The sequence below is a fragment of the Lynx canadensis genome, chromosome E3 (assembly GCF_007474595.2).
Source record: "Lynx canadensis isolate LIC74 chromosome E3, mLynCan4.pri.v2, whole genome shotgun sequence".
Taxonomy (NCBI): Eukaryota; Metazoa; Chordata; class Mammalia; order Carnivora; family Felidae; genus Lynx; species Lynx canadensis.
In genome coordinates, this window is record NC_044318.1 from 8,839,209 (window position 1) to 8,854,777 (window position 15,569).

Below are 15,569 nucleotides of genomic sequence, written 5' to 3' on the forward strand. Positions count from 1 at the left end.
TATTCCATTATTTACAATAGCCAAGATATGGACGTAGCCCAAGTGTCCAGTGACTGATGAATGGATAAAGAAAATGTGGCCTGTGTATACAATGGAATATTACACAGCCATAAAAAAGAATGAAATCTTGCCATTTGCAACTGACCTGGATGGAGCTAGAGGGTATAATGCTAAGTAAAATGAGGCAGAGAAAGAAAAATACCATTATGATTTCACTCATGTGTGGAATTTAAGAAGCATATCAAACAAGCCCAGAGTGGAGGGACAGGTGGAAATGAGAGAGAAACACACACAAAGTAACAGACTCTCAACTAAAGAGAACAAACTGATGGTCATCAGAGGGGCAGAGCAGGGGGGATAGATGATCGGGATTAAGGAGGACACTGGCCATCATGAGCACAGGGTGAAACGTGGAAGTGTTGAATTACTATATCGTACACCTGAAACTAATGTAACACTCTATGTTAACTACACTGGAATTAAAATTAAAAGTAAAAATAAAATAAATAAAATAAAAACAAACCCCCCAAAAGGAATTGGGAACAATCGCTCCTTGCCAAGGAGAAAGCACAGCTCTTTGGAATGGTTTTCAAGCCACCCTAGCCAGAGAGCAGATTTCCCCAAGAGGCTGCCCTCCTGGCTGCAAGAGACATTACGGAATTCCCGAAAGGACCTTCCCGCAGACCAACTTTGAGATGGCTTCACGTCCGATCAGAATAATCGTCATCAAATGCCTACCAGGTAACAGGCACTCACTATGTGCCAGTGCTTCTCAAGTGAGGGCAGTTTCTCCCGCCACAGTGGACATGTGTCAACATCTGAAGACATTGTCGGCTGTCACGACTGGGAGTGACAGTGTTCCTGGCACCTAGTGGCCGGGGCACACAGGACAGCACGCCCCCGGCGGAGACGGGTCCAGCCCCAAATGTCAATGGCGACAAGGTTGAGAAACCCAGTTAGGTTCCAAGACACGGGGCATCGGAAGCACCGTCTCACGTGATCCTCACGATGGCACTGTATGAGTGAGGCATGGTTGTCTTCACTGTCCCCATCCTCCAGTGAGGGAGCTGAGGCTCAGTGATGCAATCCGCCCACGGTCACACAGCCGGAAAGTGGGAGAGGCTTGCTTCAGACCCAGGCGGCCTGACACGGAGCCCAGCCCGTGCTCTTAGCATCTGCTACACAGTGGGGGGCACCCTTGAATCCCCTGTCGTTTAACGGTGAGAACCCCGGGCTGTCATCACCTAAACCTGGGTTGGAGTCCTCACTCGGGCCATGTGATCTTGGGCACACCATCTGTTAAGCCGTCTGAGCTTCTATTTTCCCATCTGTACAATGGGGGAAGGATGCCCACCTCAAAGGGTGCTTTAAGGGTTAAATCTGACCATGACTGTAAAGTGCCTGAGGAAGAGTCTGACACTCATTAAATGGCAGCTGCTTCTGTCACTGTTGTTGTCCTTGTGGAAATCACTATTACCACGCCCATCGCCTTGGAGGCCTGGACTCCCTCCCACCCAATCCCGAGGAAACAAGAACTGGGTTTTGAGGCTGGTCCCAGTGCGCCAGCTGGTGCTGGGAGACCAGTGGGATGCTGCCTCCCCAGCGCCAGATTTGTCCCCTGGAGAAGGGGGCCTGTGCTTCGGGAGTGGTGACAGCGGCAGCGGAGGGAGAGAGGCATGTTGCTCACGTGCCCGGGGCTGTGGGAGCCCAGGCGGGTGGCCGGACCCCTCGGGCTGCTCCCTCTCTCCCAGGGGGTGGTCAGTTCTTTCTGGGAAGCACTGGGGTCCTTCCACATGGGAAGCGGTGATCCTTCGGCCCGCCCCAGATCCACGCTGCCCTCAGAGGCTCTGTTCCCCGATGCGGGGAGGGAAATGGTGGCCAAAGGGGAGAGCGGAATTCTTTGAAGAGAAAAATGATTTCTCTGCTGTCTGGGAATGCCTATATTCTGGAAGGTGCCAAGAGGATGCAACAGCCAAACTGGAGAGAATATGCTAGAAGAGCTTCCAAAACATGGGAGCCGGGGTTGATTAAGGCAGTGCTTCCATGAGGCTTCGCAGACCTAAGGCCAGCTTCACGGCACGTTTCTGTTCATAACAGCGAGAAGCAGGAGGCCCGCCATTTGTAGCCCACTGAGTCTCGGGCACTGTTACAACCGCTTTGCGCACAGTCACCAACTTTAACCCGGCAATCGGCGCACCCAGCAGAGGACTGTTGTGTCAACACGTGAAAGATGCTTGCGAGGGGGCCAATGGGAAGCAATACGTCAGGATCCGCCATCAGCATCACTGTTCTCACTACAGCTGTGATCCTACTACCTCCCTGCAGGATGCGTGTTATCTCCACGGAACAGCGGGGCAAAGGGAGGCTCAGAGAGGCTGATTTGCCCAAGGCCACGAAAGAGGCAGGAAAAGCACAGTGGCTATCGCACTGCCGACATTCAAACCCTGATCTGCCTGTTTACTAACCAAGCGCCAAACTTAGGCAAGTTATTTCCCTCTCTGAGCCTTGGGCGTCTCTCCTGTGAAATAAGGTAATAGAATCAAGGCTAACACGGTGATTCAACCTGTTTGTTTCATCCTGAAAATGCGGCTCTCAAGTACAGGAAGTGGAAATCAGACAACTTATGTTTTGTGAAGACTGAGCCCTCCCCGCCCTTACAGAAACAAAAATGAACTTTTTACGGCCAATATTATGTGAGCTCCACTGTTAATGGTCAGAGAGGATCATCTTACTCGGCCACAAAGGCTACCGTGAGAGACAAGAAGGCAGGAAGGACTGGGGTTCGGAGCATGCAAAGGGGCAGGAAGGAGAGGCCGGAGAGGGGTGGGGGAGGGACCCAACACCAGGGGCCCTGAACCAAGAGTGGTTCTGAGTGGGGCCAATCCCCAGGAAATGCCAGCCGAGCGGGACCCTCTCTCTCCTGCGGCCTGCCCCTCTTCAGGTCATCCTCTAGGGCAAGGGAGACATCCTCCCAGGACCAAGGTCTTCATTCCTGCCACGTGTAGATAGCTCAAGAGCACACCCCTCCCCACCCCTTGACAGCCAAGAGACCAAGGTAACGTCCAGATAACCGGACACCTCAAAGGTCAGTGAGAAAGACACACACACACACACGCACGCACGCACGCACGCACATCTGGTGGGTTAAAGTGATCTCAACTGGGTATTCTGAGCTGAGACAGTGGGGAGTGGATGCCACCAACCCATTAGCTGCTGTCATTGCCACTACCCTTCATCATCCTCTCAGGCTGGGCTGCAGGTTGAGGAAGAAGCCCCTGAACTCTGCTGTCAAGTCCCTCCAAAGCCTCTGACCCTCTAGCGCTGACCTCTTTCCTCTGCTCATCCAGAAGCCTGTCTCTCCCCCCACCCCACCCCCCTACCCCCGTCAGCTCTTGGAGGCTGGTCAGCAAACCCGCCCCCAGCAGGGAATGGGAGCGCAGGAAGTAGCCTGGGCGCCCCCCTTGCTCAGCCTCTAAGGCAGGGGGTGGTGTTGGGGGAGGACAAGGCTTTTGTACACAAAGCAGATGCGCCAGAAACTCATACTCCCCAGGCACAGACACTCCGGGGGAAATGCTGCCGATTTTACCCACTCATTCCTCTGAAAATAACTGCACGCGCTCCCTGCCAAGTTTCCGGAGCAGAACGAGTGCTGAGGAATAGGGACCTGATGGAGAGATGGGGTTTGGGGCGATAGGAAGTCAACCACATTGCTCTGCCCAACTACAGGTCTCTGACAGAGGAGAAGGATTTGCAGCGGACGCTCTCATGTCAAATGTTTTTAATAACGGCGATACTAACTGCTACCATTCTTAAAGCAGCCGCTCTGTCCAGGCTCCATGCTTTACATACACAGTTCCGCTTAACTCTGCTGCCAGTGTTAGTGTCCCCAGTTTTAGAGATGAGTAAAGTGAGGCTCAGACAGGTTAAGTTACTGGTCCAAGGTCACACCAAATAAAATCACGGAATCATGATTCAAAGCCAGGCCTCCTTGGCTTCTGAACTCTTCCTTCTAAAGCTGCCTCTCAAACAGTCCATTCACCTGTGTTTCTCAACGATAGATGGGTGGATGGATGGATGGATGGATGGAGATTGATAAGATAGAGATAGGTAAGTGGTAGGTAGATAGATAGGCAGGCTATAGATGGATGGATCCATAGATAGATGACAGATGAGATAGATGGATAGATAGACAGATGGGTGATAAGGGAAAGAAAAAACTGGAAATACCTGTGATGAATGTAAGATACCTCTACCACCCACTTTTCTAGATGAGGCAGCTAAAGTGCCTAGAGGTTGAATAAAACTTGCTCTAAGTCACAGAGTCAGCTGAAATCAGAACTCATCTGTCTAGAATTCAATGACTATGTGTTGAGACCCTCAACGTGTCAGGCACTAATGACAAGCCCGGCTCCCGTGGAGCTTAAAGTGTGCTGAGTGGACAGATTGAAACGAGTAATAACAGCAAAGGTGGATCTGTGCTGCAACAGGGAGAACGTCTCTGGTCGTCCCGGGCGGGGGGCGGGCATCCTTGATGGGGAAGGATTTAGCCAGATGGTCTCTGGAAGGGCAAGTGTTGGGGAAGGAGAGAGGGGCTGGAGACAGGGGTCAGCTGAAGCATCCGCTGGTAGGACCAGGGGCAGTAGAGAAGACTTAGTTTAGCAGCCGGACCACACAGGACCGTAGGGACCATGCTTATGCCTTGGAACATTAGTCTGAAAGCACTGAAGCCTTACTGCAGTCTGCCAGCTGGAGGCTAACATGACCAGTTTGCATTCAAGAAAGATCCCCTGGGCTTCTGGGTGGCTGCACAGACAAGTTAGGGGGCCACTGGAGTCATCCAGGGGAGGCACGAAACTGGCTTAGAAAGGTTGGCAGCCATGGGGACAGAAGGAAGTGGGAAAGTTGGAAAACGTCTAGAGGAAGAAATGACAAGATTTGGTTAGATGTGGAATCAACGGTGACCAGATGGCCCAGACATCTGAGGAACTCCCTGCTTGGAATACAATGTTCTATTATTTGACCTTATTGACCTGATTTTTGGTTCAAAATCTATAGTCCCCTTAAACAGTTATAGGTAGGTATCCCAACCCCTAGATTGGTATTTATTCCTATTCTATTGCCAGCTTTTGTATGAGGGGACATCCTCTCTAGAGAGAGATCTTCTGAACACGTGTAAAAGCAGTTCACCATGGGTGTGGCCCCACCATGATGACAGAATAATGTCCTTGGCCCACGATGTTCACATCTTAGTGCCCAGAACCTGTAAATACGATACCTTAAATGGCAAAGGGATTTAGCAAAAGTAGTTAAGTAACAATCATGAGATGGTGAGATTATCCTGGATTATACAGGTAGACCCAGCGTAAAGCAAGGGTCCTTATAAGAGGAAGGCGGGAAGAAAATAGAGATGATGAAGGAAGCAGAGGTTGGAGTGATGGACTGTGAAAGTTGAGGAGGGGCCAGGAGCTGGGGAAATGCATGCAGGAAGGCTCCAGAAGCCAGGAAAGACCAGGAGACAGATTCTCCCTGGAGCCTCCAGAAAGAATACAGCCCAGCTGACCCTTTGACTTTAGCCTCCATAAGCCTCACTTTGGACTTCTGACCAGAACTGTCATGTCATAAATTAATGTTGTTTTAAGCCGCTAAATCTGTGCTACTTTGTCACAGCGGCCATAGAAAAATAGTACAATGGGCTTCTTGGTTTAAAATAAAACTGCATTTCACAAAATAGCAAATACAAAGATATTTCGGGTCTGTATTACATTCATGCAAGGAGAGATGGAAAGGAGCAGCAGTGTGGGAGGAGATTCAGAAAGAAACAGAGAGACACCATCACAAACAGAAACGAGAACAGAGTACAATAGATACCTACCGTTACGGGGACTGAACTGTGTTTCCCCAGAAGAAATATATTGAAGCCTTAACCCCCCAGTACCTTCTGACTGTGACCTTATTAGGAAATAGGGTCACTGAAAACACAATTAGTTACTATTCAGTCTGATTGGAGTAGGATGGGCCCCTAAACCCATAGGACTGGTGTCCCCAGAAGAAGAGGGAAATTGGGCCACGGGCACACAGTGGGAGAAGGCCATGTGACGACAAAGGCAGAGACTGAAGGGATACAGCTGCAAACCAAGGAAGGCAAAAGATCGCCAGCCACCACCAGACGCTGGGAAGTCGGGAAAGGATCGCTACAGGTTTCAGAGGGAGCTCTGCAGACGCCTTCATCTCAAGACTTCCAGCCTCCAGAAACACACATGAGAGAACACACCTCTGTTGTCATCCTTTGGAAGGGTAGCCCTAGCAAACTAAAAACACCTGCTTTCATGAAGCCCCATCTACTGGGTTCTAGGAAGGCTGTTACTAAGCACGTCGCATACCTTCGGCTACAGGATGTATTTTTCAGGGCCCTCCAAAACTGAGACTTATATAGTTTCGTGTTTCTGAAACTTCTTACCCCAAGTATTCATGTTTAATAGAGACTGTCTCCTTTTCTCTGTTTTTTCCTTTCCTTTTACCACCAGGGGCCACTCTTCAACTCGTGGTGCATCTCATAATCAAGAGCATTGTAGAATCAAGAAAATAAGAGGATACCCAGTAGACCTTAAGCAACATGAACGCAAGGGTACCTCTGCACCCCAGTACTTACGGCAAACACTGGCAGGTGGTGATCCTGTTTGATAAATAACTGTGTGTTGAAAGAGAGGCAAGAAGGGAGGTCAGGGAGAAGGGGGAGAGACAGAGTCTGGACGGTTTCCAAGGGACTGGAAGGAATTCAGATAAGGCTGAGACCCCAAGTAGAAATATCCCCCACCTGCATGTAATACTGGTTTCTTCCCTAAGTGCCACTGAGCTCTGTGACTCTGTAATTCTAAAAGAACAATTAATTTCCTATTGGGAACACCACGTGGTCCCATAAACTCCCTGAAGGGCTGGAGAAATCCTCAAAGCCATACCAGTGTGTGAAGAACTGTACCTGGAAGTTAGGGGAAATGACAAACCCCCTGGGGTTGGGGTTGGGGAGACGGCAGCTGGAAGAGTCTCAGAGGTGCATAAATCCTGGGGGATGTTCCCAGGGGACATGGCAGTACGTGCACAGGAATAGGGAGCTCAGCCCCCCAGATACAGGCCTGGCTCTGTCCCCAGCCCAGCGGAAGATGACACCGGTTGGGACCCTCAGGGTCTTCAAGCGTTTGCAACTACAGCTGGGGCCATGCTGGTAACTTCACAGGGAAAGTAGGTCAAGTGTGAGGCTGGTAGTCAGGGGTGACAATGGGAGCGTTAATGGCCCACAGCAGGGGTTCTCAACCTGGGACAACTGTGCCTCCCAGAGGGCACTTGGGAATGTATGGAAACATCCTTTGGTTGCCACAGCTTGGGAAGGAGGTGTTACCAGCATCCAGTGGGTCGAGGCCGGAAGTGCTGTTAATATCCTAGGATGCACAGAACAGCCCCTCTAGATGACAAAGAATTATCTGGCCCAAGATGTCAATACTGCCAGCCTGGATAACCCTGGCCTCAGTCTACCAGCATTCAGATTTGTTTTGTTAATAAAAAAAAAAAAAAAAGTTGGTGTAGGGGATAGGCAGAAAGATAAAATAGATGGGTGGGTGGGTGAAGAAAGAAAGAGAAAGAAAGAAAGAAAGAAAGAAAGAAAGAAAGAAAGAAAGAAAGAAAGAAAGAAAGAAAGAAAGAAAGACAAGACACAGATAACTTCAGTGCCATTAGTCAACAGTTTGTAACTGGGACAGAGAGAACATCTCACATTCTACTTTGAGGATAAGCACATCCCAAGCAGGGTTACAAGACCTTGCCCAGGGAAGGTGTGCCCACTTACCAGGCTAACTCACAGCAAGTAACTGCTGGGGAGCAAGGGCGCCTGGGTAAGTCATCACAGCCGCCCTCACTCTGTGGGCTCACCTCCATCTGCCTTGGTTGCATGTGGAAAGGACTCAGGGTCACAGAACCACCCAGAACGGTCCGCAGCTAGGCAGTGAGTTCGGAAGGAGACACACTCCCTAACGACTCCCCCAGCTTGAGTCAGGTCCCCCTTTTAATGCGCCCCCACTCTTCTTAGGGTGCATTACACTCTTGCCAGGGTGTAATGCAGTAATATCCAGTATTATCATTTAAGGATTATTTCCAGCCACACCTTAAGCTCCATGATACTGGCACCTTCTGTGTCCTGCTCACTGCAGCATCCCCAGCAATGAGCAGCGTGCTCATTAACTGTTTGTTGAGTGGATACGTGACCACAGGTGATGACGACCGCATCCTGGGAACCAGATCCCAATGAACATAGCTCTGACAAAGGAGATGCCCAGAGGAGGGCTGTAATCAAGGCTGCCTACCAGTATCTGGGTCACCACATCGCCACCCACGGGGGTCACCTTTTCTTCTCTCTGCTAAGCTTCATCATCTGGTGCCTCGAAGCCAAGGGGCTCGCTTGGAGTCACTCCTGTCCCCAGCCAAATCCAACCTAGGGAGGAGCATGGAAAACAGCGCTTGAGAACCCAAGTCGGAACGCTTGGGGCCACGTGAAATCAGGGTCTGAAAAAATATAAGCGTAACTAAGACATGTGTGGACATGTTTGGCATCTTTATTTTCTTCCTAAGTACCAATTACTCATCCCGAACCCAAATGGCGGCAAGTTTCCTTCCCAGGAGGACAGATTGCAGACGCCAGAGGAGAGGGGTGGGTAGAGGAGGGTTGAGGAGGGCACAGGATGGGAAGACTGGACGCCACCTTCGCCACAGACGGGGCGAGGGAGAGCGGCAGGAGTGGCTACCTTCCAGGACAGCTGCAGCCCCCTGCAAGGTTATCTGCGGCACAGGCTTGAAAGCGACGGGGCAATAAAAGTGAGTCATTGTCACCCAGCGAGAGCCGACTCAGCCGCCCGGGGCTCCGTGAAGCGTGTCCCCAGATGCAAAGTTTCTCAAACGCTGGAAGGAGTTTTGCCTGAATAAAAGGCATAAAAATGTCCGTGCCCCTAAAGACCGGCTGCTGTGGATAGCCGGCGTGGCTGACTCCACCAGGGAGATCAGCTGACAAGCGCCACCTGAAATGAGCCTCGTGCTGGAGACAGACAGCGTCATACCCTTTGGAGACATCTGTCCTCGGGCTCCTAACTTAGCTCCCTGGCTGCCTAGCTGTATGACCTTGGACAGGGACACCTCCTCTCTGATATTCACGTTCCGCACCCCTAAATGATCGCTAAAGTGCCCTTCGTACTCTGAAATTCATGCAACAGTTATGAATAGCTCTGTGTATTGTTCTTCCCAGGGTTGATGTGTGCACTTGAACCAGAAGTGTCCGCTCACTCCAGTAGCCTATCGGTGAAAGTGACAGGTCCCAGAATCCAATGGTCCAGGTTCAAATCCTGGCCTCATTAGCGGGTACCTCCGTGACTTCAGGAAGATCACTCAACTCCTCTGAGTCTCCGTTTCTTCACGCTAAGGATAATATAACCAATGGAAGGGCAGGGAGTCTTCTCCCAAATCCCCATCTTTTGACTGGATTCCCCACGGTGCAACATCTTTGGGCTGAAATTTCTGGGCCCTAATGTTTGGGGCAGAAGCCAGAGCATCATGATAACCATGCCATTCGCTCCACAGATAACAGCTTGCAAGGCCCTTGGCCAACATGCTTTCTCTCTCTCATTACTCTGTGTTATTTTTCTTTGTATACCTATTACCACCCGGAATCATCTCCTTGTTTATTTACTCATTTGCTACCCATCTTCCTCCAGGGGATTTAAGCACCGTGAGATCATGGACTTTAGTGTAGTTCATGACTATGTTCCCAAGAACTAACATATCCCCTGGCACATGGCAGGTGCTCGATCAACACCTACCATCGCATGAATGAAAAAATGAATGAATTGCCATTCACGGGCTGCTTCTCACATCAACCTTCACAAAGTCACTTTTCTCCATATTCCCACTTCGCAGATGAAGAAATGGAGCCCTGTGGGGTGGGAAGGACCCAAAGTCACCGGGCAGGGACTGATACCCAGGTCTCCCTGACTCCAAATCCCACGCGTCAGCCCCTCCCAGCAAGGTGTTTACCCTTTAACAAGAATGTTTTGATGAAGGCAACAGCACCAAAGAGGTTAGGGGTGTGAGCTCTGAGCCTGCCAGTCCCAGGTTCCCTCTTAGCGCTATAATAGACTCACTTAGTCAAGGGACTTAACCTGGGCCTCGGTCTCCCCGTGTGCAACATGAGGATAACACTGGGAATGTGTTCTTTAGGCTGGGATTATCAGGAAGATTAAGCACACTGTGCACCATGCGCATAGCAGGCCCTCAATAAGTGTTAGCTCTTATGTGGTACTACTTCTAGAAGCTTGCGGAAAACCCCACCGGGCTCTTCCACTCCCCCCAAAGGCACGTGTGGCCCTGCGACAGCCCACGCCAGTCTGCTGTCCACGTCTGGCCGTGCACTCATGCCAGCCCCCCGGCCCCCAGCCTCCCCTGCACCCACCTGCGTGTGTGTGGCATGCATGGGCACCTGCATTCCCGTCAGGCCCGCACTCGTGGGAGGGGACCCCCACGGCCAAGGCTGACTCAGGAGAGCAAGCCTCACTGCCCCTCACTCCTTAATCCATTGCAATGTGGCCTCCTCCCCGGGCCACCCCAGACCTGCCTGAGCCGGGGCCATAATGCCTCCCACTCGCCACATCCACCATCTTTTCCAGGGTCCTGCGTGTCTCCTGGGAGCACTTAATTCCGATGACCACCACCTCACCACCACCTTATTCTCACCGCCTCCTCTCCCAACTTCTCGGACCCTGCACGCGCCGAATGTGCTGTCCCTTCCTGTCCAGATTCACTCACTCCCACACTCTTCCCTCTACTGAGGTTCCGCCCCGAGCTGCCAGGGCAAGGTGAAGAACAGGGCAGACCCTCGGAACAGTATGCTTCCAGGGCAGGAGACGGCATCGACACCACCTGGGATCGAATCCCAGCTCTGCCAACCTGCTAGCTGTGTGTCTTTGGCCCGCGTGCTTGCTACCCTCCCTCGGGCTCAGTTACCCGCCCTGTAAAATGGGATCAATTGTGGGGGTTGCATGCATGCCTATAAAGGCTTTAGCATGGTGGGTTTCCATTGTCGCCCCACCTTAATCCATTTTCTACACAACAGCCAGGATGATTCTGAAACATAAATGAGGTTTTAGCAAGTGCTCACCTAAAACTCCTCCAAAGGCTTCCTGCTGCTGTAAGCATAAAATCCAGAGTCCTCGCTGGTGGCTTCCCCAGCCCTGGCAATTGTCGAACCTCATGGTGGGCCTCTCATCTTGGTTCAGAAAATTCCAGCCACATGAGCTCATGCCTTCATCGTGATGAATGCAGTGCTGTTCCCTCTGCTGGGAATGCTGAGCTCTGCCTTCCCCACCCCTCCTTACCACCTCAGATCTCAGCTTCAATGCCACCTTCTTGGGGGCCCTTCTCTGACCATGAGGAAGCAGATACCGTCCACCCTTGGGAGAGGACCCTGACTTCTCTAGCTCTGGCAGGGACAGCAGGACCAACGCTGGAAGCCGGGGTGTCGCTGTTAGGTCGCTCAGCCCTGCCACGCTGCAGGCAAGAGGTGGCCCAGACGGGTCCAAGCCAGCACATCCACACCATCCTCTCCCCCACACTCTGTGCCCACAGCCTTCAGGCCAGCTCAAGCCCATGCACAAAAGCCCTGAAAGTCCACAAAGCCACGTTCCAATGCTTTGCCTTAGCCTGGCACTCAAAGCCCCAGTGATAAATCCTCAAACCACCACTTCCGGGCTTTTCGAGTAACATCGATAGTGATAGAAAAGGTTTACAGAGCTCTACATTGGGGGCTGCACGCCTCCCTGAAACACGGACGGCACCTGCCCCCCACATGACAGCTACTCGATATAGATTCCATGAGGAAATTTTTACAATGTGCCAGGCATGTTATTTACACTGTATTTAATCTGCAAGATAAGCCTACAGGGTGAGGACAGTGAGGTTCAGAGACATGATCGCTTCCCTCCAGGCACCAAGCTGGGGCGGAAATCCAGGGCTGACCAAGCGGAGAGCTGGACACTGAACCACTATGCTCCCAGCTGCAGCGCCCCCGCCCCCTGGCTACAGCTGAACCAGGCTACATTCCCTATCTCACACTATACCCCACATCCCCATGCCTTCCAACCTTTGCTCAAACGAAGCCTTTGCTTAGAATGTCCTCTCTGTCCCTGCATATACAGACTCTGTATGGCCTCTCTTGGAAACATCACGTCCATCAAGAATTCTTTCAGATCTGTCCCCAGCCACTGTATCTTCCATCAAATCCCCAGGGGACTTCTTTCCAACGCTTGCTCGTGGAGTCACACAGTCATTCAACAAACATCACCTGAGCGCCTACTCTGGGCCAGGCCCGTGCCAGGTGCTCGGCAGAAAGAGGTGGATGTCACAGTCCCCTGCATTCAAAGGCCTCACAGTCAAGTCGAGAAATCTGTCCATCCATTGATCCAACTACCCACCTATGCATTCATTCAGCAAATACTGACTGAGCTCCTACTGTATGCCAGGCATTGCTCCAGGGGGTGGGTGAACAACAGTGACAAAAGCGGTCACAGTGTCTGCCCTCAAGGAGCTTACATTTTGGTGGGAGAAACAGACGATAAATAATAACCCCCGTGTACAGAGGAACTCTTCTAAACACCCCACACCCCACGCTGACTTAATCCTTACAACCGCCTTACGCTATAGGTGTGGTTATCTCCATTTCACAGATGAGGAAACTGAGACTTGGTGCAATTCAGTAAGTTGACCAAATCATGTCGCTTGTGAAGGCCAAGTGGACTGAGATCCTAACCCAGGACCAAAAAATCTAAGCTCTTAACCACCCGATACTGTTTCCCTGGTAATTATCCAAACAAACAAGGAACATCAAATGATAGAAGTGCTCTGCACAGAAACCACATAAAGTAATGGGAAGGAGACAGGCAAGGCTACGACGGGTAGCTTTATTTTTCCTTCTTCCTCTTCCCCTTCTTCTTCTTCTTTTATTTTTTAAACAAACCCTCTAGGACATTCTGTAGTCTGGCTTACAAGCCACAGGTCAAGGAACAGACAGACAGATGGACAGGGAGACTTACAAGTCAGAAAGTTTTAATTATGATTCCCAGGACTATGTCCAAGCAGCTAAAAGCGCAAAAGCCTTGCGATCCTCTCTCTCGGAAAACCCAAGAAGGCATCAAGGAGGAGGAGACTTTCGAGCCACATCTTACAGGGGGAGGAGTTTGCAAAGCAAAAGAGGAAGGAGAGCCCCAGACAGACAGAGCAGCCTGCACCAAAGGTCATGGGCTGTGGCAGTGCAGGATCGCAATAGGGAGCTGGGACTGCTTAGGAGCAAGGGTTGGGTGCAGGGGTATGCAGTGGCAGGGGAGGGGGCTGAGGCTGGAGCTGGGGCAGTGAGGGCCGGACGGGGAAGAACTGTGGGGTCTCAGTAGGCTGGAATTTCTCCTGAGGTTGCCCGGAGGCACCATGGGTCAAGCTGGGGACTGGTTGGAGTAGCTTCCCTCATCTGGGAAATGGCCCTGAGGGGGGCTGGTAGTGAGGTGGCTGTAGCAGGAGAGAGTTTATAAAGAAAGAAAAAGGCCTGACTGTGGGCTGTAAAGGCGATTTACAGCTCCCACAGAATGTCTTCTGGCTTGCATTACAATTAGTGTGCTCCCAACAAACAAGAGGCCGGGGGCCAGAGGGCTTTCCAGGGGAACTCTACCAAACATTTAAGGAAGACTTAACACCTATTTTTCTGAAGCTGGACCAAAAAATAGAAATGGAAGGAAAACTTCCAAACTCCTCTTACGAGGCCAGCATCTACCTTGATTCCAAAACTTGACAAAGACCCCACTAAAAAGGAAAATGACAGACTGATTTGCCTGATGAACATGGATGTAAAAATTATCAACAAGATACGAGCCAACTGTATCCAACAATGCATTAAAAGAATTATTCATCATGATCAAGCAGGATTTATTCCTGGGATGCAGCGCTGGTTCAATATCTGCAAATTCATCAATGTGATACATCACATCAACAAAAGACAGGACAAGAAACACATGATCCTCTCAATAGATGCAAGAGAAAGCAAGAGTATTTTTGGCAAAATATAGCATCATTTCTTTTTTTTTTTTCCTGTGCTTGTTTTTTTTTTTTTTAAATCTCATATATCGTCAAGTTAGCTAACATACAGCATATACAGTGTGCTCTTGGCTTCGGGAGTAGATTCCCATGATTCATCACTTACATACAACACCCAGGGCTCATCCCAAAAGTGCCCTCCTCAATGCCCATCACCCATTTCCCCTCCCACCTCCCCCCATGAACCCTCACTTTGTTCTCTGTATTTAAGAGTTTCTTACATTTTGCCTCCCTCTCTGGAACTACTTTTCCCTCTCCCCTTCCCCCATGGTCTTCTGTTAAGTTTCTCAAACTCTATATATGAGTGAAAACATATAATATCTTTCTCTGACTTATTTCACTTAGCATAATACCCTCCAGTTCCATCCACATTGTGACAAATGGCAAGATTTCATTCTTTCTCATTGCCAAGTAGTATTGCATTGTAGACATATACCACATCTTTTTTATCCATTCATCACTTGATGGACATTTGGGCTCTTTCCATAATTTGGCTATTGTTGATAGTGCTGCTATAAACATTGGAGTACATGTGCCTCTACCAATCAGCACTGCTGTATCCTTTGGATAAATTCCTAATAGTGCAATTGCTCGGTCATAGGGTAGTTCTATTTTTAATGTTTTGAGGAACCTCCACACTGTTTTCCAGAGTGGCTGCACCAGTTTGCATTCCCACCAGCAGCGTAAGAGGGCTTCTCTTTCGCTGCATCATCGACATCTGTTGTTGCCTGAGTTGTTAATTTTAGCCACTCTGACCAGTGTAAGATGGTATCTCATTGTGATTTTGATTTGTATTTCTCTGATGATGAGTGGTGTTGAGCATCTTTTCATGAGTCTGTTGGCCATCTGGATGTCTTCTTTGGAAAAGTGTCTATTCATGTCTTCACTGGATTATTTATTTTTTGGATGTTGAGTTTGGTAAATTCTTTATAGAATTTGAATACTAACCTTTATTTGATATGTCATTTGCAAATATCTTCTACCATTCCATCAGTGCCTTTCAGTTTTGATTATTGCTTCCTTCACTGTGCAGAAGCTTTTGATTGTGATGAGGTCCCAATACTTCATTTTTGCTTTTGTTTCCCTTGCCTTTGGACACATATCAAATAAGAAGTTGCTGTACCTGAGGTCAAAGAGGTTGTTGCCTGTTTTCTCCTCTAGAGTTTTGATGGTTTACTGACTCACATTTAGGTCTTTCATCCATTTTGAGTTTATTTTTGTATTTGGTGTAAAAAAGTGGTGTAGGTTCATTCTTTTGCATGTTGCTGTCCACTTTTCCCAGCACCATTTGCTAAAGAGATTGTCTTTTTTCCATTGGATACTCTTTCTTGCTTTTTCAAAGATGAGTTGGCCATACATTTGTGGGTCCAATTCTGGGTTCTCTATTCTATTCCATTGGTCTA